The sequence below is a fragment of the Dasypus novemcinctus genome, chromosome 8 (genome assembly GCF_030445035.2).
Source record: "Dasypus novemcinctus isolate mDasNov1 chromosome 8, mDasNov1.1.hap2, whole genome shotgun sequence".
Lineage (NCBI taxonomy): Eukaryota > Metazoa > Chordata > Mammalia > Cingulata > Dasypodidae > Dasypus > Dasypus novemcinctus.
The window spans coordinates 70,424,494-70,449,438 of NC_080680.1; the positions used below are offsets into that span (position 1 = coordinate 70,424,494).

General features: G+C 37.7%; 1 pseudogene; it reads right to left on the reverse strand.

The window, feature by feature from the left end:
- Window positions 1-22,465: 22,465 nt before the first annotated feature.
- On the reverse strand, window positions 22,466-23,862 carry LOC101413105 (nucleophosmin-like; annotated as a pseudogene).
- Window positions 23,863-24,945: the final 1,083 nt, after the last annotated feature.

Here is a 24,945-nt window from a genome sequence, read left to right on the forward strand (position 1 = left end):
CCGGTTGTCTGTTCTCTGTGCCTATTTAATAGGTCTTCTTTGTTCGCTTCTGTTTTTGTCAGCAGCACAGGAATCTGTGTTCCTTTTTTTGTTGCATCATCTTGCTGTGTCAGCTCTCTGTGTGTGCAGCACCATTCCTGGGCAGGCTACATTTTCTTTCGCGCTGGGTGGCTCTCCTTACGGGGTGCACTCATTGCGCATGGGGCTCCCCTACGCGGGGGACACCCCTGGGTGGCAGGGCACTCCTTGCGTGCATCGGCACTGCGCATGGGCCAGCTCCACATGGATCAAGGAGGCCCGGGGTTTGAACTGTGGACCTCCCATGTGGTAGACGGACGCCCTATCCACTGGGCCAAGTCTGCCGCCTCTGGTCTCTATTTTAAAGTAGAGAGTGAACATCACGAACATATATGTTTGTATATTTAAAGTCACTTCGTCTCTGAGCCCAGAAGAAAAATAAATGTGGAAAACCTCAGGTATTCTGAGGGAAAACCATCCTGTAATTGCCTTTGAAACATTCTATTTTAATTCAAAGTACATTGCAAAGGTCCACAGAAGGAAGAGCAGTCTAATTAACTGAATCATGGGATAGGTGTGTCTTTTTAGTGACCTAGTTTCATCCCACTTCTCTCAACCATCAAACAAGCAAACAAACAAACAACAAGGTTTTACAGACAACATTGCTCTACAAACACTTTCAGACAAAATTGTCTAACACCAGATCCCTTGGCCCTCTCACTAGTTGTGGCTGGCTCTGATATATAGTTCAGGGACTTTTTTATTGAACTAAATATTTCCTCATCAACAAAACTTCTGCTCTTCGACCTCAAGCTTATGAGGTTATGGGCAGACAGAGAACCATTCAGAGCCTCACATGGTTGCCTACTGCTCCTTACAACTCGTGTGATGCAGCTGCAAGAGAAAGAGCTGCCTGCCAAGCACAGGGCCCAGCATGCCTTGCCTGCATTCTGCCAGAACCAGAGCAGCCCATGTCGCCATGGTCACTCCTGGAGAAACCCCAGAAATCTAAAAAATGTGCTATTTGTGTCCATTCTATTTAGAAATGCTCTAATTTCCAGATTTATAGGCACATATGTATCAAGAGAGGAGAAATTTGAGGAGGCAGAGAAGTGGCATCAGTCAACTTTCAGCACTTTCTCTTAACAGTAGTAGCAGAGAAATGAGCCATACCTCTCCATGGCCAACCGTGTGAATCAAAATTTGAACTGGCCCTTCTTCCAGACTACAGGGGTGATGTCCCTGAGCTGGGTCCACTAGGGGAGTTGTTCCTCTTCCTCCCACTGATAACTTAGCTCAGATTCTGGAGTGTGAGAAAAGCTTCTTCTTGAAGAGTAAACATAATTCCTTGTCAACCTCACCTACAGTATTCCAGTGCATAAGAGTGAGGGCATTGTGGTCTGTTACTGCCCCTGCCCAGGAAAGAGGAGAGGTAAGCTACTACCACCCCATTTCATCAGTGTTTTTTTTTCTTTGTCATCTCTTTAGCCAAGATGACTTTCTAAGTGAGAGAATCAAACAATCACAATGGTCTCTATGAGTATTCCTTAGATGCTAGACACATTACTAAATGGTTGACACTCTTTATCTCAGCCGATTCTGTTATCCACCCTATCAGGTAGGTGCTATCACAAGCTTCTCCTTTCTGATCAAGAAAATGCAACTCAGAGATGATAAGAATCTTGTTTAAGATCACACACTTACTAGTAAAGGCACCAGAATTTGAACTAGACCCTTTACTAATGACAGAGATTTATAACTTGAAGGAAAAATGTCCTCAATTTCCTACTTAATGGGATAAATGCTTAGGTAATTCAAATACAAATTGAATAGGCTTTCAAATGATAACTTTTAGAATATTTTTCTGACTTACAAGTAGCACAGAAAGAAACTGGATAGGGTACAAAAGGGCTTGCAAGCCTACATTTTAGGAAATCAGTTTTGTTTTGGCAATTTCTCATACCTAACTTATTCCAGTGATATATTTTGCCTTGTTTATTATCTACAAAAAGCACAATAGTTAGAAAAATGTTTCTGACCCTCACCAAAAGCAAATATGACCTTTTTTCCTAACCAGAAGCCTAGATCTGGACTTTGAATACTGATTTGGAAACAAGGTTTTCAAAGAATTAGCTCAAAGCAGCAGGTTTGTAGCTCATATGACACAAGATGATCAATGACCACATTAACTACTAATCTAAGGCATAAAACATGCATGAGGCATTAGCATGGAAATCTAACACGTTCCCACCCCAGGTGGCACTGGATTTCTAATCTGTTGTCCCATCTAATAGGAATAAACTTAAATAGCTTATTTAGAGCTTCATTTACAAAGTTAATAATTAGGGTGATTTACTCAAAAGGCAGGGGAAGACGAAAGAGGAAGGAGAAAGGGAAACAGCTGGATGGGGGCTGAAAATCAGTCATTTTGAAAAAAGCCAAACTCCAATTCTTAATATAATGTCTTTGCTTATAATTTTTCCCTGAAGGACATATTCTACTCTAATGAGAAGGAATCAGGGTGAGAAAAAAGCATGACCCCTGGAAGCTAAGACTTGGTTGAGTATCTCAGGTCTGTTCTTTAATACACAACCCTGGACAAGCTGTTTTAATTTCCCAAACAATTATTTCTGCATCTTTAAAATGGGAATGATGATGCCTGTTTAGCCAATAATAAATGTGATAAAAGCAAAAAGGTTAATGCAGTGTCTAACACCTGAGAAGGACTTAGTGTTATGGATTCCACCCACCCCTTAGTGTATTTAGCAGAAAGTAGAAGGTGCTAAAATACAAATGTGGCCAGTCCCCTTTTCCCAGTTCTGCAATGGCAGAGTCTAATTTAGTCATAAATTTTGGCACAGTACCTGTCTCACCTACTTCCAGTGCTAGGAAGATAGTTGGATAGATGTTTAATTTGGCATTATATAAAATACTGGGCAAAAGAGCTGGATTGCCACACTCATGCCTGTGCAAGTGCCCTTATCATATAGAAAAGAGTTGGGGTGGGAAGAAAAGGAAGGAAGGTTGGCTATCCCAACCTCACCCCATAAACCTCACAAACAGTCACCCCAGGACCATCTATCAAGCCCACTGATGTGTAGATGGCTGTTACTCTTCTAAGGATCCTAAAAAAGTAATCCATAAGAGCCCTGGAGGTAGGTTTGGGATTATTTATTTTGGGAATTCCAGGGTCCCAAGTATGCAAAATTGTCTAGAATTGGTGAGGCAGGCTCCAGGTGGCCGCATTCCCTTGAACCTGAGGACAAGCTGTATCACAGAGAGGGGCAGAGCCGGAGGAAAGCCAGAGCACAGACCTTTACGCACAGACCCCAGTGCAGGGTCCTCTTGCCCTGGCTCGGTAATAGCTCCTTGCTCAGTCAAGTTCATTTATCTCATCCCCCAGTTACCAACCTGAAGGGAAGGTGTTAACATATTCATTAGAAGGGAGCTTGATCCCATCCATAAAGTGACTCCTGGAAATCAGACAGTACATCTGCAATGGGAAGTATGGACATAATTATTAACCCTTCTAATTTCACTTTATAAATTAAATCAGTCTAGATAATTATCAGGTTCTAACCTCTAAACACTTAACTAGTCTGGTAAATAATCAAGAGACAGGAAAGGCTAATTAACCTCCAATTTCCATCATAGAAATCTATGGAGACCTTTTTCCTTACACTGTACTTTTTTAGGGCTTTTGTTCTATTAATAAATTATGCTCATGATCATCCTTACTACGTAAAACTATGCTCTGTCTCACATGTCTGACAATCCTTGGCACCCTTAGCACCACTGAAAGGATTTCACGGTCTTGGAAAGACATTTTGTAAGCTGCATTAAGGACGTAATGAACACTTTTAGAGGATTGTGAATAGAGGGTGCAAGCTACTGCTGTCAGTTTGTCATCAGCTCATGTAGTTGCCATAACATAAAAAGAACCAATAGTACAAGGGCCCTCAAATACCTCCCCTTGAGGTATTCTGAGGTTGAGGCTCTGCAGAGAGCTCAGTCTTTCACTCGGACAAGAAGCAGCCCCCGCTGCTATCACTGTATCCCTCCATAAGCTGCTCCTGGCCTAGCTTCCCAATCTGCTGCCCATCACCCCTTCTCCATCTCTCAAGGGCTCTTGACCTCAGAGTTCTCAAACAACATCATAATCTCCTGGGAAGCTTTAAAAGTCAGCACCAGAGTTTCTGATTTAACTGGACTGAGATGGACCCAGGGCATGGCGATTTTCAAAAGCTCCCCAGGTTATTCTTATGTGCAGCCAGATTTGAGAATTAGAGCTCTACCACAGCAGCCCAATTTCCTTGCTCTTTCTTGAACATATCCGGGACTCTCAACTCCTACCTATGGCCTTTCTTTCTGCCTCAAATGCCCTTCTCCTCTCTGACAAACCGCTTCTCATCTCACAAGACTCAGTCTGGTGAAACCCTGTCCCAATGAATTAGTTCTTTATATCCTGAGCCCCTAGAACACCTCATTCATACCCTTAATAGAGCCAACAGAGACCATATAATTTATCATCCATGCACACATACTCTGTTGAACGTAAATGAAAATGATATTAATAATTATACTGAGTGGTAGGTGTCAACCAGGACTATCTCAATCAAACCTGGACATTAGATCCCTGCTGGTTTCATCTCTAAAATGGAGATCATAATGGAATGTACTTAATAGGATTATTTAAAAGTTTAATGAGCAATATAAGTAAAGCACTTAGAATAGTTCTTACACACAGGAATCACAATATAAGCATACATGTTATTATTTGTGTAAAAAAAAAAAAAAAAAAAAAGAATGGGATAAACGAAGTGAATGGGCTCCAAAATGACATTTTCACTCTGGAATTCCTCCAAATCATCCTGCCCATGGTGAATGCTATAACAATAAGGCTACCCTTTACTGATGACTCACCACGTACCAGGCCCCCTTTACACTTTACATACATTAGATAATTTACTCTTCACCACAACCCTATCAGAGAAATATGTGCCTATTATCCTAAGTTTACAAATAAGGAAACTAAGGCTAAAACAGATGAAATATAATAGTTGCCACAGTTTTTGTATTTTATCTTTCTCTAAGAAAAGAGAAAAAACTTCAACCTTCTCTCACTGTGAGTTTCTTCTGATTCCTTTGAAGAAAAAACACGGGGGCTTGTCTGAAGTCCTGGTTATTCAAAAATGTTCCGAATGCTTTAGGAAATAAAAAGTAAAAAGACAATGATAGTGAAATCTGTGCTTTGGAAGGAGATTTTGTTCACTGGCTTTTTAAATATTTTAACAATTTGTGAACCAACACTCTCAAGCAGGTATTACATGCAAAGAAGGATTTGGGGTACTCTGAGGATGCCCTCAAATTATAAAATCTTTTTCTTATCCCCAAAGAGTTCAAAACCTAGATGAGAACATATAGAAATGTTGATTAACATTATAAGATTTAAATAGTAGTAATATAAGGGAGATTCCTAGAGAAATATATGAATAATTCCCAAACAAGTGTTACAGTTTGTACCTGCCATTGGAGGTCAGGAAAGAAAAGACTTCTGAAGAGTCTGAGAGAACATGGGAGTTCTGAGAGTTGTATCTTTGAACATTTATTAATTCAACAAATATTTACCAATGACCCCATGTGCCACACTATTCTCTGTGCTAGAACTGTAGAGAGTAATAAAACAAGAGTGGTGCACTCAAGAAGTAAAGAGTCAGTGGAGAAGTCAGACATGTGAACAGATAACTCAGATGGTATAAGAATAGTTCCAATGGAGATGTGTCCAGGACGTCATGACCTAATGCTATGAGAGCTGAGAAAGGGGAACCACTCAGGCTAGTCTTGGTAAAGCTGGTGGGGACAAGATGGTAGAGGCTTTCTAGGACGATAATTGTCCAAGCTTAGTCTTAAATAATTAATGGGAGTTACTCAGGGGCACAAAAAGGAAAAAAAGGTTCAAAGCAAAGGCAAAAGTATGCAGAAAGGGAGAGGATAAGAGACAAATAAACAAAAGGAAGACTGAGAAGTTCAAGCAAAAGCCATCCAAACTTTGGGAGATGGGAGGTAGGAAAGCCTGGATAATATTAGTGAGGCAAGGTAGTAATTAGATATAAGGCTGAAGAGTGAAATGATAGTTTTTAAGGTTCTGATATTCAACAGAAGTCCAGAAAATGAAGAGCTTAAGTAGAGATTAGAGTGACGATATAGATATAGGTGATACAGATATACATATAGATGAGAGCTAGAAATAGAGATATAAATGAGTTTCTTAAAGAAAGGAATACAATACGATATATATTACTTGAATGTGCCTGGAATCAAGACAATAATAAATGTTCATTATGTGAAATACATATACATACCCCTATACACACACACACACTAAACACCAAAACACACATCAAAGAACAGTTTAATCCTAGTTCATGTTCATAAGGGATCTTATAATTAAATGTTGTTTTTCATGCAGCCTTACTTCCAATCTCTACCAGTGATAGGAATAAGCTGATGTAACTCTTGGGGATATATGAAGTTCATATGAAAAAGATAAATCAACTCTTCTTTTTGACCCTGAACTAAATTTCAAAAGTACATTTGTCAGAAAAGAGATCTAAACAATATTTATTTGTATAGTGTTATTAAAAAGTAAACATAGCTTATTACTAAAGAAGAAAAATGCTTCAAATTTTCATTTCTATCTCTCATCTATATGTATATATCTATCTCCTATATCTAGATCACCATCTATGATCTAGACTTACACTCTTCATTTTCTGGGCTTGTGTTGAATATCCTAAAAGACATAAGCTTTGACAGAAATTATGAAACAAAACAAATACATTATTTAATGCATATATATATATATATATATATATATACTGCATACACATACAAAAATATGTAATAATTAACATTTCTACTATCCAATAATGGGTCAGTGAAATGACTGATTAAGAGGTGGTACAGAAGAGAAATTAAGTGTGCAGCATCTGAAGTTAGACAGCCAGGCATTGACTCCTGGCTTCTCAATGTACTAGCTGAATAAGCACTTTCACTATGACCATAAGCAACCTAGCTTTTCCAAGCCGCGGTGACCTCATACATAAAAATAAAAATTATAGAACTTACCACATGCGATTGTTACAAGGATTAAAGGATGCAATTCATGCAAAGCACTTGGCATGTTGGCTGGCATATCACAGGAACTCAATAATGTCTTTCAAAAATTACTCCAAATTATAAGAAGGAATGATTTTTAAAAGCATTAAAGTGATTAGATGGGGCTGACTAGTCATTATGAGGCCAGCTATAAATCTACAAATATAAGAAGCTCCTTTTGTAAAGGTCCATCCAGTGCTTAAAACAGAGTATCATTTTTTTCTTATATCATTTCTTTCTATATATTCCCATCACTTTGACTTGCCTCATCTATATAAATGAGACTTAAAGAAAATATCCCAGGATTTAATCACTCCTGGATTCTGGAAAACCATCTCAAAGGAAATGATTTCTATAATAAATTGTTTATAAAATATAGGATCCCAGCAGATACATGCTGAAAATTCAGGTAATGGTACAGGCATAGGCTTGGTAAAGTGTCTATGGTCAACAAGAAATTTGCTGATACTGAATACATCCCCAAATGGCAACAAAGTAGTAATTTAGTTTTTTAAAACTTAGATCATTCCCCTTGGATTTATCAATCTTGCTGTCCCCTCTCTCCATTCTCTCATTTATAGCTCATTTTTGGGGAATAACTTTAAAAAGGGAACCTTTGCTAAGATTCCAAATTGCTTGTATTATTTAATGTATATACAAAATGGAAAGGAAATATCCAAAGCCCAACTGTAAAAGCAGTCATTGCAGGATTTGTAACGTTTAGAGCTAGATTATAAATGGTAGAAATTCAGAGGAAAAAAAGCCTAGTGATTAGATTCAAGAAATATTTTAAAGCACTAGAAATTTTGATCTAAAGCCTTTGTCTTTTGCACATTACAAATGTAAAATATGGGTCTTTCAGTCAGGAGAGTCACAGCAATTGGGTGATATCATCAAAGGAATTCACATTTCTGGACTTTCTTGGGTTTTTTTCCTCCCCTCCTGGAAAAAAGAGAACTACTGTTCCATTATGTGAATCTATCTGCACAGAGAAGTATGATTAAGAATGTAAGAAGCTGAGATCTTCAGTCACAGAGAAATGTTAAAAAAAAAAAAAAATCCTAAAATCGAAGGTGAATAATCCTTCTTTTAAGATATGATTAAGTTTAAAAATAAAACCACCAATGGCTTTTGTTGTACAATTGAAACCAAAGGTTCTACTTTCCCCCACTGTCTTTATTTTTCTCTTCAAATAAATTCTTGCAGATCTGAGTCTCTTTTTCGGCTTAGGTTTATTAAATCCTGATATGATTCCTCCAGGGTTGAAGATCCACGTGCTAAACTGCTTACCAAAGGTTTACAAATTGAAATGGCTCTCAGGGGAATATTTTTTTTCTGCCCAGTTAGTTTTGTTACTCCTGTCTGGAAGTCAGAGATTATTGAGATAAAACTGATTAGAAAAGTCAAGCCTTTCTAACTTCGAACACCAAATCGGCCAGAAAAGCAGAAATCAGAGAGCTTGGAGCTCTGCCTGCTTTACATTATTAAAAGACTTGCTCTAGTAAGTGAAAGCCTTGTTTGCTCAACACCAATTTTCAGAAGACAATGCCCCAAAGCATCCTGTCCTTCTTTACCCACACAATACAATACTCAGAGCACAAATTCTTGATCAAATTCTGGAGTAAACTGGTCTGTACTATGTTAGTTATTGACTGAACTGCAAAGTCACTTCTTACAGACCACACGTGGCATATCACAACAACTACATACCTTATCAAGAGAATTAACAAAAATTATAATTTTGTATGACAAGTAGAGAGAAAGAGAGGGAGAAAGGGAGGGAAGGTGATAGGAAGGGAAGGGAGAGGGGAAAGAGGGAGAGAGAGAGAAAGACTCAGTGCTCTTTCCTGAGCCTTAAGTTTTATGATGCCTGTAAATGTGACTACCAGTACAGTCTGATTCTTTCCTACATCAGCAATGTAATGTTGTCTTAATATATGATCAGTTGAAATTTTTTATTATTCTTCCTATTGTTGCCTAATAATAGGAAACACAAAAGTTGTTATAGGCAGCTCCCATGTACAAGTGGGCTGTGGACTTATGTTAGCTGAGAAAGCTCGGGACACATTTCCTATGGTAACAGTACCTGTTGATACCTGAGACCAGTCCACAGATGATTACTGCACCCACATTGGCACAAATCCTATACCTAATCTTCCTAACAGGTGGCTATAGCAGAGTATTTAAACAACTTTAGTGAAAGAGAGTTCATTGCTCATAAGGCAACCCATTTCTTTTGTGCAACTACTCCTTTTGTGCAACTACTCCTTTTGTACATTAGGTAAAATCTGCTCATTCTGAGCTACTGTCTCCTGCTACCGACCAACTGGTCCTTCAGTCATGGCCCAGAGAGCCATCCTGCTCCCTTTGCCCTCATCTCTACACTGTAAACATGCCCAGTTCCTTTAATTTCTCCTAATGTGGATTCCAGCCACCACCCCTCAATTTGTTCCATTTTGTTTCCAATGTCATTTGTGTGATGTAATGAGCACAGCTGGGGAGAATCAGTCATGTGGCTGTCACAGTAGGATACGCTGACTACCCGTGAGCCTGGACAGGGTAGCTTTATTTTGTTTTACTGAATATCAAGTCACCAGAAGACACAAACAGCCATCAATGGAATTTATTCGGGTTGGAGAAGAGTCTCACTGTCTATGATGTATGGCAGAATGCCTACTGGAAGAAACTTATTTTGTTTCAAGAGAGAAGCAACAACTAAAAGTACCAGTCAATTATATCTAGAAATGGAATCAACAATTGACTTCTGAATAAATCTTCATTTTCTGAAAGACACCTTTGGATGGCATTAGTTACAAAATTGTAAGGCAAATACTGCTAATCACCCTGGAGAAGGGTATAAAAAACCTTTGCTTCCTATAATTTGACTAAGTCTATTCTCCCAACATCTCTTGGAGTTCCAATTTCTGGTTGGGGAATGGGATCAGGAATTTGCATAAAGTGACATGAGGCTTTCTGTGAGGGAAGGAGCCAATACTACCAAAGGCCTGGTGATAGAAAAAAGCAACCAAGCTCCTGAAATAAAATAAACACAAATGTACAGAGCAATAGGACAAGGAGACCAGTTCCACCTTAGGGTCAAAGAAGGAAAGAGAAACGAGGTTTTCATCTGCTGGGACCAGGTGCCCACCCCCACTCCAATGGCTCTAAAGAGGGAACACTGTGAGTAAATTTAAGAAACTGAAATTTTAGGATCCCCAAGCAAATTACGGTGGAAGTCTCTTGGCTGAGAATATCAAGGGAGTAGGATCATCATCCCGTCAGTAGCTGGAGCAGTAGGTTTAGCCACAACAGTATCACTTTGAGCATAATCCTCAGAAACAACTCCTCCTTGCCAGGACTTCTTGAAGCCTTTACTAGGAGAGTTCATCTTAGGTAACCTGACTCCTGTAACCTTAAACTAAAACCCCTTTCAGCTGCTAATTTTTACCATTTGTATGATGAAATAATAATGGCACCAATCTTACAAGATTTCTGTGAAAGATTGAATAAAATAATAGGTTTAAAAATTTAACTTATTCTCTGACATCTGATAAAGCAGATTTATAACTTGTATGCTTCTTACTGTGAACTAAAACACTTATATACAAAAGTACGGGAAATATAAATATGTAACCGAATAAATTATTTCAAAGAAAATATCTCCTCTCAGAATTCTTTAAATCTTTTGTATTTAGAATGTTTACTTCTTTTTAATTTCTCTGTCATTTTTTTTTTTTTATCATTCCCAGTTCTCTGTAAAAATTTTCAGGCTTGCCTTTTATTTCCTTGCATATACTAAGCCTTGTTACTTCAAAGTCTTTGATAATTCTACCCAGTCTCACTCATATCAGTTTCTCACTCAGTGTGCCAGAGCATTTTTTGTCATGTGATGGTCACTATATTTTTTTAAATAATTTTAAAATTTGGGAATTGATTTATGTACCCCACAAAAGACATGAACTTTCTTACTCTTAATCCACATTCCTGTGAGTGTGAAGTCTTTTGAAACTGAAATTTTAAAAATGTATTATCTGTTCAGGTATGGACTCATTCATGAATAGGACTGTCAAAGATCCTATTTAGGTGAAGCCAAATTGAATCAGGGTGGGCCTTAACCTGTAAGACTGAGGGTTTAATAAGAGGAAATTCTGATGCAGTCAGAGAAAGCTGCAGGAAAAAGCCAAAAGCCAGCAGAAAGCAGAAGAGCAGACATAAGGAGAGAGAAATTGCCACATGATGGAGGACTGCCATCACCAGAACCCTATTGAAAACTCGAGGAAAAAGCATAGCCTTGACAACATTTTGATTTTGGACTCAGAGCCTTCAAAATCATGAGATAATAAATGCTTGTTGTTTAAGCCAATCCATTGTGCGGTATTTGTCATAGCAGCTCTGGCAAATTATTTTGCTCCAGAAAGGATTTTGTATTGCTTGTGTCAAGGCTTGTTAAGGCACTGGAAATTGCCTTAATCTATTTATAAGAATTGAGTGTTCTGTGGCCTACCAAATAGCTCAAGGCTGGGCTGATTGACTTCCCAGTCACCCTTACTCTTGGGGTGTGTCTCTTTGGGCTCCCAACTATAGCACAAAATAAGGTTTTTACAAGGGCCCCTACATTAAAAAAAGTCATGTGTACAATATTGCCCATATTCATATTTTTTTTATTTATTGAGGTTTCACTATCTTATACAGTCCCTTGTTACAGTTTTTAGTTTTCCTTCTAGTAATATACATGACCTTAGACTTTCCCTCTCTACCACTGTTACACCATATAATAGCTCTGCTAGTTACAAACACCATGATATGCTTTCACCATTTCTTCTCATTTGCCAAGATTTACAAACCACCTTTTTACCAATTCTGCACAGTTTAACCCTCAGCTTTCCATTCTCTACCCTCCTTCTATTTTCTGATGACCTAAATTCCAATTATGAACTCCATGAGTTTATACAAGATATTTAGTTCATAATAGCGCAATCATACAGTATTTGTTTTGTGTCTTGCTTCCTTCACTCAACATAATGTCTTCCGAGTTCATCTATGTTGACATATGCTTCATGACTTCATTTCTTCTTACTGCTGCATAATATTCCATCATGTGTATACACCACAATTTGTTTATCCATTCGGCAGTTGACAGACTCCTAGGTTGTTCCCAACTTTTGGCAATCATGAATAATGCAGCTATGAACATCAGTGTGCAAATGGCTGTAAGTGTCTCTGCTCTCAGTTCTTCTGGATATATACCTAGCAATGGTATTGCCAGATCACATTGCAAGTCTGTATTCAACTTCCTTAGGAACTGCCAAACAGTTCTCCACAGTGACTGTACCAGTCTACATTCCCACCAACAGTAAATAAGCATTCCTGTCTCTCCATATCCTCTCCAAAATATTTAGTTTTCCAACTTTTTAATATTAATAGCAGCCAGCCTAATAGGTATGAAATGACAGTTCATTGTAGTTTTGATTTGCATTTCCCTAATCACTAGTGATGTTCAACAGTTATTTATGTGTTTCTTTCCCATTTGTATTTCTTCTTTGGACAATTGTCTTTTCAAGATTTTTAATCAGGTAGTTTTTCTTTTTATTGTTAGCATGTATAATCTCTTTGTATATCATGGATATTAAACCTCTATTGGATATGTGATTGCCAAATATTTCATCCCATTGAGTAGGCTGCATTTTCATCCTTTTGATATTGTCCTTTGAGGTGCAAAAGTGTTTAATTTTGAGGACATCCCATTTGTCTGTTTTTTCTTTTGTTGCTCATCTAAGGTTTAAGAAACTACTACCTACCACAAGATCTTGAAGATATTTTCCTCCATTTTCTTCTAGGAGATCTATGGTTGTCACTTTTATATTTAGGTCCTTAATCCATTTTGAGTTAATTTTTTGTATAAGGTGTGAGAGAGCAGTCTTCTGTCATTATTTTGGATATGGCTACTCAGTTCTGATAGCACCATTTGTTGAACAGACTTCTGGCCCAGCCACCTTGTTAAAAAGCACTTGACTGTAGATGTGAGGGTCTATTTCTGAGTTCTCGATTTGGTTGCATTGATCAATGTGTCCATCTTTATACCAGTACCATGATGTTTTTATCACTGTAGCTAAGTAATGTGCTTTAAAGTCCAGAAGTGAGAGTCCTCCAACTTCTTCCTTCTTTTTTAAAATCTTTTTGGCTACTTAGCCCAGTGTCCCCTGCTCCCACCCTGCTCTACGCTTCCCTATACTTTACCCGACTGTTCTTCGTAACCTCTCTGTATTATGGTCCTTCTCAGCAGTAGCTTACGCTGCTGCCTCCCTCCGCCCCTCCTCCCAGCCACTGTTATCTTCCCCCTCCCAGCCGATTGCTGTTCTCCCCGCCTCATTCCAATCGCCCTCATCCCGCATCCGCCCCGGCACCGCAGGCCCGCCCTTGCCTCTGCAGCCAATCCTCAGCTGCCCCGCGGACATGCCCCTCCCACAACCTCCCCGCCCCCACGAGACTATAAAACCCCATGTACTTCCCTAATAAAATCAGACCTGCGCATAGACCTCGACTCCGTGGTTCTTCTTCCATCGAACCGCGCGTCCCCACCAAGCCTTGAGCCTCCCGCTGCCGCCCCAGTCCGGCCGTGGGCTCGGCCCGACTCCCGGCAGCGACCTGCCCGCTCGGCAGCGACCCGCCCGCGGTACCGCAGCGGCGGCCACAGCCCAGGACCCCTATTTTTGACTGTACCTGGACTCGAGCTGTAGTCCCCTCAGCCTCACAAGGTTATCAAAAATACTTCTCAGAATTTTAATAATCACTTCAATAATTTGCATACATCTCTGGTAAAGTGCAACTTCAATGCTGGGTTCATATCTCTGAACATTTCCCTTTGCCTAGGTCTTGACTCCATAATCCTTCAGTATAGTTTTGGCTCTTCTTTCCCTTCAAGTACATGTTTTCTTTAATGTTACCCAGCTGTCTTATTACCTGTGTTGAGAATGTTGGTTAAAATTACCTAGGGTAATATTACCAGAAGTGAAAGCCTCTACTCTGACTGTTATTTACCTAATTTTCTATGATAAATTAATCTAGTTCCACTGAACAGAATTACCTGTGCCTCTTTTATGGTACTACTTTCAACCTGGTATTAAAATCATTTTAAAATATTTTTCTTAGAGAAGATGTGGGTTTACAGATGAATTTTGCATAAAATACAGGATCCCTATACATCACCCACCACCAGTGCCTGGCATTGGTATGGAACATTTGTTACAATTGATTATAGCACTTTTTTTGTAATTGTTCTAATTTTTAACATTAGTTATCATTATTACAATTGATGAAAAATTATTAAGAGTAATAGTAACTGTCACCCTTAGTTTACATTAGGTGTATTTTTTTCCATAATACCACCCTATTACTAACACCTTGTATTAGTGTCATGCATTTGTTATAATTCATGAAAGAACATTCTTGTACTATTAACTTTAGTCCATCATCTACAAAGCGTTCACTATATCACATAGTCCTGTTTGATCTTTCAAATTTCACTCTAATAATGTATGAACATCAGTTCCCCTTTTTCATCACATTCACCTATAGAATTCAGTGTTGTTAATTACACTCACAATAATGTGCTACCATCACCACCATCCATTTCCAAATCTTTACAATCCAACTAAATAGAAATTAAGCATCAACTCCCCATTCTCTAACCACAATCTATACCCTGGTAACTTACATTATAGATTCTAATTTTATGAGATTCCTTATTAAAATTAGTTCATATAAGTGAACTATGCAATATTTGTCCTTTGATATCTTGCTTATCTTACTCAGCAAAATATCCTCATTGTGCATCCATGTTGTCACTTGCATCAGGACTTCATGCCTTTTTACAGCTCAATAATATTCCATTGTATGTATATACCCCATTTTTATTTATACATTCATTTGTTGGTGGACACTTGGAATGCTTCCATTTTTTGGCAATTGTGAATAAAGCTGCTATGATCTTCAGTGTGATAATATCTGTTCAAGACCCTGCTTGCAATTCTTCAGGGTATATACCTAGTAGCAGGATTGTCAGGTCATAAGGTAATTGTACACTTAGCTTCCATAAGAACTGTCAAACTGTCTTCCATAGTAGCTGCAGCACTTTACATTCCCACCTGCAATGAAAGATTGTTCTTATTTCTCCACATCTTTCCAATGTTTGTAGTTTTCAGTTTTCTTAATAGTAGCCATTCTAGTGGGTGTGAAATGATATCTCATTGTGGTTTTGATTTCTATTTCCACTTTGGCAAAAGAACTATTTGTGTCTTTTGCCAATTTTTTAAATTGGGTTGCTTGTCTTTTTGTTGTTGAATTATAGGATTTCTTTACATATTCTGGATATTGGAGACTTAATGGATGTGTGGTTTTCAAATATTTTCTCCCATTGAGTAGGTTGTCTTTTTCACTTCCACGACAAAGTCTTTTGATACACAAAAGTTTTTTTATTTTGAGGAGGCCCCATTTACCTATTTTTTTCTTTTATTGCTTGTTCTCTCAATGTAAAGTCCAAGAAATAATTGTCTAATACAAGGTCTTTGATCCATTTTGAGTTGATTTTTGTGTGTGGTGTGAGATAGGGGTCCTCTTTCATTCTTTTGCATATGGATATCCAATTCTTCCAGCACTATCTGTTGAAAAGACTATTCTTTCCCATTTAAATAGACTTGAAAGCTTTGCTAAAATCAATTAAACATAGATATTAGAGTCTATTTCTGAACTCTCAATTCTATCCTTGGTCTAAATGTCTGTCCTTGTGCCACTACCATGCTGTTTTGATTACTGTGGCTGTGTAGAAAGTTTTAAGATCAGTAAGTGTGAGTTGTCCCAATTTGTTGTTTTGCAAGATAGTTTTGGCTATCTTGGGACACTTACATTCCACATAAGTTTAGATAATTGGCATTTCCATTTCTGCAAAGAAGGTTATTAGAATTTTGATTGAAATTGTGTTAATTTCTAAATTATTTTGGGTAGAACTGACATCTTAAAGATGTTGAGTCTTCCAATCCATGAATACAAAGTGTCCTTCCAGGTATTCCTTGATTTCATTTAGCAACATTTTATTGCTGTCTGTGTACAAGTCCTTTACATCTTTGGTTAAAATTTTTCCTAAATATTTCATTCTTTTAAATGCAAATGGAAATGGAATTTTTTTTTCTTGATTTCCACTTCTCATTTTTCATTACTAGTGTATACAAACACTGCTGATTTTTGCATGCTGATCTTTGTTACTTTGCTGAATTCATATATTAGCTCTAGTAGCATTGCTGTCAGTTTTTCAGGACTTTCTATATATAGCATCTTGACATCTGCAAATAGTGAAAGTTCTACATCTTCCTTTCCAATTTGTATGCCCTTTATTTCTTTTTATTCCCTAACTGCTCTTGCTAGAACTTCCAGGACAATATTGAAAAACAGTGGTGACAGTGGGCCTCCTTGTCTTGTTACAGATTTTAGAGGAAACTATTTTATTTTTTTACCTTTGGGTATGTTAGCTGTGGGCTTTTCATATAATCCCTTTTGGATGTTGAGGAAGTTTTCTTCTTTGCCTATTACTCTGTTTTTTATCAAGAAAGGACACTGGATTTGGTCAAATGTTTTTTCTGCATCAATGGAGATGCTCATGTAGTTTTTTCCTTTCATTTTGTTTATGTGGTATATAACATTAAATGATTTTCTTATATTGAACCACCCTTGCATACCCATGATAAAACCGATTTGATTATGTCGTATACTTCTTTTAATGTATTGGTGGAGTCAAATGACAAGTATTTCGTTGAGGATTCTTGCATCTTTATTCATAAGAGAAACTGATTTCTAATTTTCTGTTCTTATAGTATCTTTACCTGGCTTTGGTATTAGGGTGATATTAGGGTATTCAGGTGATATAGAATGAGTTAGTGTTCCCTCTATCAATTTTTGGGAGAGTTTGAGCAGGATTAGTATTCTTCTTGGAATGATTGGTAGAATTTAACTGTGAAGCCATCTGGTTCTGGGATTTTCTTTTTTGGGAGGTTTTGATGACTTATTCAATCTCTTTACTTGTAATTGGTCTCTTGAGGTCTTCTATGTCTTCTAGAGTCAGGGTTAGTTGTCATGATTTTCTTTGTTGGGAGCTTTTGATGACCGACTCAATCTCTTTACTTGTAATTGGTCTGTTGAGTTCTTCTATTTCTTCTAGAGTCAGTGTTGGTTGTAATGTGTTTCTAGGAATTTTTCAATTTCATCCAGGATGTCTAATTTGTCAGCACACAGTTGTTCATAGTATCTTCTAATGATTCTTTTTATTTCTCTACGATCAGTAGTAATGTTCCCCCTCTGGTTTCTAATTTTATTTGCATCTTCTTTTTTTGTTAGTCTAGCTAAGATTTGTCAATTTTATTGATTTTTTTCAAAATACCAACTTTTGATTGTGTTAATTCTGTGGTTTTTTATTTGCAATTTCATTTCTATCTGCCCTAATCTTTGTTATTTCTTTCCTTTTGCTTGCTTTGGGATTAGTTTGTTGCTCTTTTCTAGTTCCTCCAAGTGTTCAGTTGGGTTTTTTATTTTAGCTCCTACTTTATTGTAAGCATTTAGGGCTATAAATTTCCCTCTCAGCACTGCCTTTGCTACATCCCATAAGTCTGATAAGTTGTGCCCATGTTTTCATTCATTTCAAGATATTTAGTGATTTTCCTTGTAATTTCTTCTTCGATCCACTTATTGTTTAAGAATGTGCTTGTAAGTTTTCCTGTTCTCTGCCTGTTATTAATCAATCCATTATTGTCAGAGAAGATACTTTATAAAATTTCAATCTTTGTAAATTTGTTGAGACTTAATTTTGTGACATAACATGTGGTCTATCCTGAAGAATGATCCACGTACACTTGAAAGAATATACATCCTGATTTGGGGTGCAATGTTCTATACACATCTGTTAAAGCTGGTTCATTTATCATATTAAGCAAGCTGTTTTCTTATTGATCTTCTCTCTAGTGATTCTATCTCATGTTGAGAGTAGTGTTAAAGTCTCCAGCTATTATTGTAGAGATGTAGATTTCTCTCTTCGGTTTTGCCAATGTTTTCTCATATATTTTGAAGTACCATGATTAGGTGCATAAGTAGTTGTTATTTCTTCTTGGTGAATTGTCCCTTTTATTAATATATAGTATCCTTCTTTATCTCTTATAAAACCTTCTGACTTAACTTCTATTTCATCTTATATTAGCATAGCTACCCCAGCTTTTCTTTGCTTACTTCTTGCATGGAATATCTTTTTCCAGCCTTTCACTTGCAACCTATGTGTGTCTTTGGATCTAAGGTGAGTCTCTTGAAAACAATATATCATGATTTTTTAATCCATTCTGCCACTTTATGTCTTTGGATTGGGGAGTTTCATCCATTAACATTCAGTATTATTACTATAAGGGCAGTACTAACTTCAGCCATTTTGTCCTTTGTTTTTTATGTATCTTTTTTCTTCCATTGCAACCTCCTTTTCTGTATAGTTGATCTTTAGTGATGCATCTGACTGATCCCTTCCTCATTTATGTTTCTGTATATTTTTAAAATGCTTTCTTTGTGTTTACTTGGGGATATCACAGAATCTACATCTATAATCTACTAATTTGAAAAGATGCCAATTTAGCTTCCATAGTATACACTTTCTTTACACCCAGATCCCCGTTTCCTCTGTCTATATTGTTTTTGTCCTACTTTATATTTTGCATGTCGTTTTCAGGAAGTATGACTCTTTCTGTTTATTTATATTCTAACTCTTATAAGAATTAAAGGATAGAGTTGTATATTGAGGATACAGTACTACTGAGTTTTGCATTTACCCTTCTAGTTACCCTTACTGGTAATCTTCATTTCTTCACACTACTTCAAGCCACTCTCACTTGTCTTTTCTTTCAACCTGCAGAGCTTGCTTTTGTAACTCTTGTAGGGAATGTCTTGCTGATGAACTTTCTCAGCTTTTTAAATCTCTGAATATTTTAAACTCTCCCTCAGTTTTAAGGGCAATTTAACTTATCCTTTTTTTCCTTTGTGAGACTTTTCTGCCTCCAGTTTCTCCCCCATTAGGGTATCCTTCCCTGGGAAGCCAGTTGGGGTCAATCCAGAAATGTGATTCACTCTAGAAGAGTCCATTGTACATTTAGGTGGTCGAGTCTACAGAAACTGGGTTGAATGAGTGCAGCATTTTCCAACCTCAGTTTTTACCACAGTCTCTCTTTTTTGTTTACCTCCTGGAGGTCCTTTTGTATGTTGTACTCCTCAGCTGCTTGTGTTTGGCCCTGGGTCATTGTGGACTTGGTTCCTGTGCCTGAATATGCATGTGGTTCTAATTTACCGCAGTGCTTGTCTCTATAGTGTTTCTGGTAGGATGTAGGAGGGATTTGGCTGCTGTCTCAAAGCAACTTTCAAGCTGCATGTGACCTAGTGAGGGAGAGGGAAAGGACCATTGGATCCTGGGAAGTTTCCTACCTGATAATTTTTCTTTTTCTTTGATTTAGCCCTTGTAGAGTCTTTCTGCAATCTTTCTTTCCTCCAGAGTTCTAAGAAAGTGTGAATTTTCCTATTATTTACTGAAACTCTGGGGAGTGTTTCCAGGGAACGTCTTAGGTCACCATGTTCTATAAGTATTTTTTAAAATTTTTATTCTAGTAACAAATTTACAACCTAACATTCCTTCTATTAACCACTTTCAAATATATAACTCAGTTCTGTTAATTATGTTCACAATGTTGTGTTACCATTACTACCATCCATCATTAAATATATATGTAAGTATATATAAATATAAAGATGTTCTCCTCCTTTATTAAATGTTTAAGCTCCTTTAGGAAGCAATCCTTAGCCATGGCTGATTCATCATAAATTACTCCCAATCCCTATATCTTACTCACATTAACCTTGCAAAAACTGTTAACTGAGTGAGAAAACTTAATGTCTCTTGTTTGCACAAACAGGACATCTCTGAAATAGAACTACTAAATAATCCTGAACTATGTAATGGGTCATCTCAATAGAAATAACAGATAAATTATAATTGCAAATTGCTAGCATCATTTGTGATTTGCATTAATAAGTTTTCCCAGACCTTGTATGATAAACAATTGCATATCTAAAGAAATAAATATCAGTATTAGGAAACAACAAATGAAACCTTGGCTACCCCAAGTTGCAGTTTCAATATTAATCTGCATATTTCATTCAGTGTTAGCACATGTGACTTGAACTGTGTAGCTAATGCTCTTATTAAAATTCATAAACTCCCTCTGGAATTCATGGCTGCCACCTGGCCAAATATTGGCTTCTTATATTTGAAACTCAATTGCATTGAAGTCAGTGAATCTCTCAATCAATTACAAAGGATCTGAGCTCTTAGGGTTTACATTGATTGGCTTCCATTTCCCTAATGGAGCCATAGCCTCTATAATTATCTACTTGACAGGAGAGGTGCCTGCTTTCTGAAGGCTATACGTCCTAGCTCTTCATTTACCTAAAATATTAGTTGGCAGCCTTTGTAAGAGCATTAGCTACAAAATGTGATTAAAGTTAATCTAAGTGTAACAGAATGATGGTCTCATCTCATCTCTTCTTATAGCATATGGTTGCCACATATTACTCTCTAATGTGTATTACATTTTCAAAGTAACTTTAATGTATGTTTTTATTTTATAATTCATCAAGAGTCAGATTTATGCATTTGCACACACTTCTGTATGTATATACTCAAAAAGTACTGCTTGATTCAAATAACTGAAATCTCTTTTTTGAAATATATTCTGGTCATTATACCTTGAATCATCTTTGATCACAGCTTTTCAATGGTCACAAGGAAAAGGAATTAAAGCATCCCTTCCCCTTTCCTTATTACATGGAAAGGAGGAGAAAGAACACTGCTATTGGATTCAGACATGCAATTCAGATTCCAATCTCAAGCCACTGATTACTTGCATGGTATAGGTTAAAATTGTTTATCTCTCTGAACCTGTCTTTGCAAGTTTACTATAATTTGTTTTTGTAAGGATGAAATAAAACTAAAGCACCTTGCAGAGCATACAAAATATTAGGCATATGTGTTAGATTTTACTTAAAGAAGTCTAAAACTTTTTTTTTAAATAAGAGCAAACATTTATTTCTTGCTCAGGAATCTGCCAGGCAGCTGTCACTCTGCTGGATGGGGTTAAGCATTTCCTGGCCAGTTAAGCTACACTTAGCTCCAGTATGCAGGTCGGGTCTTCAAGAGTCTCTCTATCTGCTCCATGAGTCTCTCTATCCTAGATGCCAATTGGAAGAGGGTTACTTTGGGCATGCTCTTCTCAAGATGGTGAGCAGAAGTGCAAGAAGTTTGGATGAAACGCGATCAGAACTCACACTGTTACTTCTGCCCCTTTCCATTGGCCATAGCAAGTCACATGGGCAAATCAAAAGTCAGTGTGGCAGGGAAGTATATGCACAGGTATCCATGTCCAGGGCAGGCGAAAAGGAACAACTATGAATGAAAACTCTCTTCCACAGAATTCAATTAATGGTAGTTATTAAAATTAGCTGATCTATGACATTGTATGATTCTATGTTTGAAAACATCCCATGATGTTTTCTCTACCTATAACAGCTCAGAAATATTTTCCTGATTACCTCCAGGAGACCATGCTTTCTTCTGATGAAGCTTTTATTAGATTATTTGATTCCTTCATTTTAATTTAGTGGTTTTTCCCTCAATATGAGTATGTACCTGAAGGAAGCAGTATTTATACCACTTAATACTTTCACACATACTATGCTTTAAACTTCAAATTACTTACAAAATATTACTTACAAAAACAATACCTAAGCTATTTGACTTCATCTTCTATTTATAAGCCACAGTAACTTATAAGTAGGCTAAATAATACTTCCTAAAATAATTAAGGTATTCTTCATTAATCTGGAGGTCAGAATTATTTGTTTGCTTGTTTTTCATTCTCCCCACTTAGTAACTACCCAAAGCTATTTTATAAGTTTCTGATCCCAGAATTTAGCTTCTACCCCTTCTTTTCCAGCTTTCACTTCTAGTTTAAAATGGTTATTATTAGTTTGAATACCCTATGGATATCACCTTGCTACCCACTCTAGTAGTCTTTAAGAAAAAAAATTTTTTAATTCATTCAAGTATTTATTGAGCAGCTGGGGAAATATAATGGTGATTAAAACACAGTCAAAGCAGTGAGGCAAATGCACAAGTTCTATTAATAGAAAGCAGACTATGGTTCACTGAAGCACAGCAGTCAAAAGAAAAGTGCTTTAGGAAATCAAGATATTGCTTCCAGCCTGGAAGGGGGTGTGGGTGGTTGGCAAATCAGGAAAGAAAACTGAGATTAAAATAGAAGACTTCAGTCTGGATTGTTGGCGATACTCAGTATGGACTATATTTTTCTCTCCTTTTCCTCTCCCCATCTTTGGGCATAATTTACCAGTAGTGCTCAGGACTGTTCAATGTGCTTTTTCTATACTTGCTTGCATTTTTGCTTTAATGTCTTCTACAGAACTAGGTCCTTTTGGTGTTTTAGGAGGTTTTTCCTGTTTTTTGGCAAGATTCTTGACCTTTTGATTTTCTTTTTAAAAGATTTATTTTTATTTATCCACCTCCCATCCTCCCCTCTATTGCCCACTCTGTGTCCATTTGCTGTGTGTTCTTCTGTGTCTGCTTGTATTTTCATTAGGCTGCTCCAGGAACTCATCCTGGGACCCTCCATAATGGGAGAGGAAATTATTCTCTTGTGCCACCTCAGTTCCCTGATCTACTGCACCTCTTATTCTCTCTCCTCTGTGCCTCTTTTTGTTGCATTATCCTGCTGCACCAGCTTTCCACATGGCCAGCACCCTGCATAGGGCAGCACTCCTACATGGGGCAACACTCTGTGTGGGCTAGCCAGCCACATGGGCCAGCCTGCCCTCACCAGCAGGCCCTGGACATCGAATGCTGGAGCTCCCACATGGCATACAGTAGCCTGCTTGATCCACATTTGCCTCCTGACCTTTTGATTTTGGTGTTGATGGTTTTGAGTCTTTTCCATTCTGGTTTGACATTTACGTATTTTTGGCTGGACTTTCTCCAACAGATTCCTTCACTGGAGCTTTTTCTTCCATTTCCTCATCATCAAAATAATCATTATCATCATCTCGTCTTCTTCATCATCACCATCATCTTCATCAGCAAGTTTTACTTTTTTCTGCGGAAACTAGCTACCACTCCCAAGGGCAGATTGCTTTCTAGATATGCTTAAGAGTTTCACATAATCCTCCTCTTCATCTTCTAACTCTGCATTTCTTCTACAGCTACTAAGTGCTGTCCACTAATATGCACAGGCCCAGAATCACACTTTAACTGTAAGACAACAAGCGCATTATCTCAAAGCCTCCAAGGGAAACCGTTGGCTGTACAGACATTTTCAAAGTTGTCAGTGTTACTTTAATTGGACTGCCTTCATAATTCATTGCCTCTGTTTCTGCAATGTGCAATTCATCCTTTGCACCAGCCCCTAAACTGACTGTTCTTAAAGATAACTGGTACTCATTTTCATCATTATCCACCTTAAAGTGATAATCTTTGTTGGCCTTTAGTTCACAACCAAAAAGATAGTTCTGGGGCCTCAGGGGGTTCATGTCCATGTCCATCAAATCTTCCATGGGGTAGTGGCACTCACTTAGGTGGGAGAGAAGGTGGATGGAGGTAGGTAACCACTGTTCCAAAGAATAGCCATGCAGAATAGTATCACACCAGACTTTTTAAGAAATTTAGTCATTTTCTTCTCATTTTTGCTCTGTCTTGATTTCCAAGTTTCTGAGATATACCCTCCCTCTAATCTTTAAAGAGACTCTCTAGTCTGCCTTACCAGAATATATCTATGACATCTTGGTTCCTCTACCCCCAACTCCTCCCAAAAAAACCCAAATACAACTACATCACTTACTCATAATGGTCCCTTTTCCAATGAAACATCCAACTTGGCCTTAATAAAAATAATGATTTCTATTGCTTCTCAATACACTAAGCTTATCCAAGATAAATATTCAACAAAACTAAAGAGATATCTTCATAGCTATGTACCATTACATAATTTTTTTTTCTCAGTAAAAAGGAATAGACACAGAATAGACCACATCAATTTCACAGGCTGGGCCAATGTCAAGCAATTCATACCTAGAATCTTGATATTATAGACTAGTATCAATCAAAGGGAACTGTATTCAATTTCTGTTACTTCACAACAGGTTGTCACAAGCTTAGCAGCTTAAAACAACATCTATCTATTATTTCACAGTTCTATGGGCCAGAAGTACAGGCCTGGGGGCACAGTTATAGCTCAAGTGGTTTAGCACCTGCTTCCCACTTGAGGTCCCAGGTTTGATCCCCAGTATCTCCTTAAAACAAACGATAAGGTGGAAATGTGTAGTTGTGTAGTGAAGGGGCATAACAGTGGCACAGTGATACTATTGAGTTGGACAGTGCTGGTTTGTCAGGGAAGTAGACTGGGGAGGGTGGGTAGACTCTCCATGGACCTTAGGAGAGGGTTGGGGAGGGAGCAGGTGAACACTGGGGATTGGTGGGTCTGTAGTTGAAACTAGAATGTTGGGAATTCTCTTTTGGCAATAAGGCAAGGTAGGGTTACTGGTTTAGGGCATTGGATGTGGTGGGTATTCAGGACAGAGCACACTTGGGGCAGGCTTCTAGGGATCATGTGAGTGTCATCTTGACATAGTGTGTTATAT